This window comes from Mauremys reevesii, linkage group 17 (genome assembly GCF_016161935.1).
Source record: "Mauremys reevesii isolate NIE-2019 linkage group 17, ASM1616193v1, whole genome shotgun sequence".
Lineage (NCBI taxonomy): Eukaryota > Metazoa > Chordata > Testudines > Geoemydidae > Mauremys > Mauremys reevesii.
The window spans coordinates 27,688,790-27,693,939 of record NC_052639.1 but is presented as its reverse complement, the minus strand read 5'-3'; the positions used below and the strand labels follow the sequence as shown (position 1 = coordinate 27,693,939).

Sequence of the window (5,150 nt, the reverse complement as noted above, 5' to 3'; positions counted from 1 at the left end):
TTCCCCATGGCCCCAGCCCCGCCCCCCTCCCTGCACTCCCTGCATGGTAAGTGGAGTGACCCAGCCCCAGCCTGGTCCACTTCCCTGGCTCCCAGCCACGCCGCCAGCGAGTGCTGTGGGGCGGTTCCCCCCTCCCCTCAAGCTTGAGAGCCAGGGGAGCAGAGCAGGCTGGAGCCCCAGGCCTCCGTGGGGGCAAGCAGAGGGGGGGCTGGTCCCAGGCCTCCGTGGGGGATGGGGGGCTGGCTACCTCCTGCGGGAAGTGGAGTTACCCGGCCCCAGCCTGCTCTGCTCCCCTGGCTCTCAGGCTTGTGTTGGTGTTGGCTAGATTTGTGCGGGTGTTTGTGTATATTAGCAATTGTGTGTGTGTGTCAGGATTCATGCATGTGTCTGTGTATGTTTGCAATTGTGTGTGTGTATGCGCTCTGCCGCCCTCTGCCGGCACGACAACTATTTCTCTGTATGTCGCAGCCCCATACCGTCGACCCCAGTGGAGATTTCCCCATCTTACAAGGGCTGGCTGGCCTGACCCTTCTCCCCTCTGCGGAATGTGGCGGGGGCTGCAGCTCTCCCCCTGTGGGGCAGGAGTGCCACGGTGTGGGGTGCTGGTCTCCAATGCACCAGGAGAGTAGCTCAGTTGAGGCAGGGCAGGGCGTGTGGTGTCCGTTCTGCGTTGCCTGGTGCTGGGCCATTGCACAATCCCCAGCCACGCTGCACAGCGCACCCCAAGAGGGGACAAGGGTCCAAGCACATGATCCTGCATGAGGATCATTCTCATTGGTAGCCATCCAGTGGCAGTGAGTTCCGCAGGCCTTGGCACATGCTGTGTGGGGCAGGAGGTCCTTGTATTGGGAGCTGTGGGAGTGAACTGCGTGCAGTTGTATCTCTGAGCACGATTGTGAATATTATGGTGTGTGGGGGGGGTGATTGTGAGTGTGGCTGGGGGCGGTGATTGTTGCTCTCTTTGGGGGTTGGGCTAGCATGTCCCTCTGGGTGTGTGGTGTCTGAGTGTTCTTGCGATTGTGTGAGTCTCTTTGTGCGTCAGAGTGTGTGTATGTATGTGTGTGTGTGACTTGCTGCAGAATACAAAATCCTGCAAAGCCATTTCCTAGTGGTTAGCCCAGCAACACACTGATACAAACAGTGTCACAGATGCACACACACACAGAGTAGGGCTCAGCCCCACCAGCAGGGGCAGCAGGGACACACACGTCTCTCCTGGGCCAGCTTGGACAATTTCCCATCACGACCCGGCACAGTGCTGGTGCCCCACACGGGGTTGGGCAGTGACTGGGCAGGGGCAGATGTGCCGGATCTGTAAAAGCAGCAAAGAGTCCTGTGGCTCCTCATAGAATAACAGCCGTGTTGGAGCATGAGCTTTCATGGGTGAATCCCCACTTCGTCGGATGGATTCAGAAGGAAGCACTTTGGGAAAATCAGTCAAGGCCCTTAGCTGAGCTGAGACACAGACCCAGTGACCCCTGCACCACCCTGGGAGGGAGTGGGGTTGAGTGGTCAGAGCAGGAGGAGGGCTGGGCACCAGGACCCCTGGGTTCTATCCCTGGTTCTGGGGTGGAGTGAACTGGGATCCAGGACTCCTGGGTTCCATAGGGAAACTGTTTTTCCCTGTGCTTCCCTCCTAGTGATCCCAGCCCAGCCCCTAGTGGAGACTGAGCACAAGTGGGGAGTTGTTCTCCCACTTTGGACTTATGATTCAAACCCCTCCCAGGGGCTATGATATCATGAAATCTGCCCCCACCCCAACACAGAGAAAACTGGTGGGATTCTGTCCACGCAGAGAATTTTCTCCGCCGGGCTCCTTCGGTTCATCTCGCTGCTCTCCCTACTGCCGCCAGACACTGCTCATCTGCATAGCCCCGCCCATGGACACGTGACACCTTCTGTCCTGCTGGTTTCAAGTGAGTGAGTTGCCCTCGGGAGTGAGCAGGTCCCAGCACGTCACAGCCCCAGCCAGGGCCGGCTCCAGGCACCAGCTCAGCAAGCAGGTGCTTGGGGCAGCCCAGGAAGGGGCGGCATGTCGAGTCTTTGGCAGCAATTCGGCAGCGGGTCCTCGGTCCCTCTTGGAGGAAGGACCTGCCACTGAATTGCTGCTGAAGAAGAAAGTGGTGCAGTGGAGCTGCCGCCGATTGTGATCACAGATTTTTTTTCCTGCCGCTTGGGGCGGCAAAACCCTGGGCCGGCCCTGGCCCCAGCACACGGCACAGCCCCAGCACACGTCATAGCACGTCACAGCCTGGGGCAGGAGATATTGGGGAAGGGATGAGGAGAGACCCAGCCCCATAGACCCATAGGGGCAGCGGGATATGGGGGCAGGAGAGGGGATGGCGGGAGAGACCCATCTCCATAGACCCCCAGAGGCAGGAACTGAGGGGAGAAGGGGGAGGGAGGATCCAGCCCTATAGACCTGTAGGGGCAGGGAGATATTGGGGCAGGAGGGGAGAAGGGGGTTGGCAGAGACCCAGCCCGGGGTGCAGGGAAAGGGGGTGGTTTGGAAGGAACTGGGGAGGAGAAGAGACACATGGCAGGACAGGGAAACCGACTCACTCCGAATACATGCAGAGCAGGGCAGGGCGGAGGCAGATCATGCTGGTCCCAGGGTAATTTCGGGGGGTTCTGATTCCCCACTCAGCTGGGGGGCTCACCTCTGGGCTGAGGAGGATGCAGGGGCTGTGTGTGTGTGTCAGGCTGGGGGAGCTGCCTGGGCAGAGGTGCTGAGCCACGTAAATTATCCCGATCTAAACGCCATTGTAGAGAACACTATGTTGGCACACCGCTTCCTGGCAGCCAGAGACTGTGCTTTCTACACCTGCTCCTGTGGATGTGACCTCTCTCCTGATCGCTAAGGAAAGGAGCCTTTCCAGGAAATGGCCACAGCTTCTGGGAATCCGCATGTGGCTGTAAACAGAATTTGGCTCCTGGAACACAAGGCAACTTAAAAGCTGAGCACGCAGACAGGGGCTTGAACCCTGGCCCCTCAGATTAAAAGCCTGATGCTCTACCACCTGAGCTACCTGGGCTTGTTAAGAGCATCTTCACCGTTCACCACAGGAGTGAGCAGGCAGGCAAAAGAGAGGCAAAAGAAAGTCCCAGAACTCCTCCTCTTTCTGCACAGCCACTGCCTGTCAGCAGGATTCCTCCTCCTCCTCCCTCCTGTGCCTCAGTGCGACTAAATCTCCACAGCTAGACAGCCGGTCCGTCCGCTGCACCCCAATCCCCCATGCCTGAGCCTCCCTGTCAAAGCCCTGCACCTGGCCCCGTATAATTAAGTCTCACATCTCACTGGGAACTCGACTTCTTGTGCCAGAGAGTCTCGCCCCCCCTCAATAGGTGACCCAAGAAACACAGTGTCCACCTTTTCCAAAGAAGTGCATGAAAAAGGCGCCCGCATGGCTTAACGGATAAGGTGCCTGACTTTGAATTAAGAACTTGAGGGGTCAAGTCCCTTTGTGGTTGTGTTGATGCAGTTTTACCTTCGTGCTGAAAGTCCTGCTCCTTTCAAATCTGGAACCTCTTCTTGGCCGCTCAGGCCAATGCTCTGCCTTCAGCTAGAGCCCCGGGAAGGAGTTGGGGGTTGGATGTCACAAAGGCTGGGGCATGAGCCCCAGGTGCTTCCAGTCTAGCCTTTGCTATTCCTGAATTCCCAAAGGAAATGGACGGCTGCCCGGGCTAGCGTGTGGAGCAGTTTCCCTCTGTCCCTGTGCTTGAGGGGGGTTGCTACATAGCGCCTTGGGAGCCTGGATGTTTCTCTGCTTCTCACCAGCTGGAGAAAAGCCTCTTGGGATAACATCTCCTGCCCCACTGCAAAAGTGAGCATGGAGTATGGGAACGGTAAGAGGCCCCACCAGGGGGGCTGGCCCTGCTTTCCTACCGTCTACTGATGTTGGACACAGAGCATCAGCAGCCACCCCGCATGGTGGTCTGCGGGTGGCCTTCAGTGGGGGTTTGGCATGGCAGGAGCAGGCTGGCCGGGAGTCTTGTTGCCTGTCTGCTGGCCACACATAGGCATGGTCCTGTCCTCGTCTAGCCCCGCCCTCAGTCGCTCTGTGGCTTATAAGCCTTCCCTCAGAGCTGTCAGCACCAGCCGCCTCTGCTCCAGGTGCCCAGAGGAGGAGAGGTGTGCTGGGCTCCAGCCTGGGACTCTGCCTCCCTCCTGCCTATCAAGCCTGGCCCTGGCACTGCTTTCTTCAAGTGCCATGTGAGCAAGAGGAAAAGTGTGGCTACAAGCACCAGACTTGTGGGCATCAGGTGAAGCAGTGAGAATCCCAACCACTAGAGCCACTTCTAAACCCCCACCAAAGACCTGGCTCTGGTGGGGAAAGGACTTAACCAGCAGGAGGGAAATGACCCACTTTTGTATAGCTGGAGACAGGAAAGCACTTTGAGCACCAGATCTTTACCACCAGCTAACACAAGGTCCCACTGAGATTTGAACTCAGATTGCAGGATTCAGAGTCCTGAGTGCTGCCCTTTACACCATGGGACCAGCTTGTACTGTTCTCTCGGGACATTGGTGACTCTCACAGGGCTGGCTTGTGTAAGGGACTGTTGGCCCTTTACTAAAACTTAGTGGGGTTTGGTTGGCTAGTTCCCAGTCCCAATAGAAGGGGGAAGGGCCAATGGGAAATCAGGACCCTGAGACTGACAGGCCCCTGGGGCAATGGTCACCAACGGGTAGGGAACAAGTGAGAATTTGTTAATGGAGAAAAATTCCTGGTGAAAATTGGCAAAGCTGTGCAGATTTTGAAAAGTTCCAGTGAATTTACACATGAAGATACAAACAGAGAGACAAACACGCACACAGAGAATGAGAAAATCACACACTGCACAGGCCCACACAGACATAACAAAAACCAAACCCACACAGCACACAGAGCCATATACACAAAAAGGAAAACCTCACAAAATATAGAAAGAACAAATCCACACCAAAAATACAGCAAAAGCCCACAACAGGAAACACAAAACCCACATATCAAAAGAATACAAAGCAAAAAACAATATTAATGCAAAAATCATACACACATCCATGCACACAGAACTATGCAAGACATCCACCAAAATCACACAGGACCCACATGCACATCAACGTGGCAGATGAAAACCACACCAGCATACAGCAAGCCAGGCAGGGT

The 5,150-nt window shown here is 56.2% G+C and overlaps 1 non-coding gene across 1 annotated transcript; it reads right to left on the bottom strand.

The window, feature by feature from the left end:
* Positions 1-4,429: 4,429 nt before the first annotated feature.
* On the bottom strand, positions 4,430-4,501 carry TRNAQ-CUG. The gene has a single exon. It is a non-coding gene; the product is annotated as a tRNA-Gln (tRNA).
* Positions 4,502-5,150: the final 649 nt, after the last annotated feature.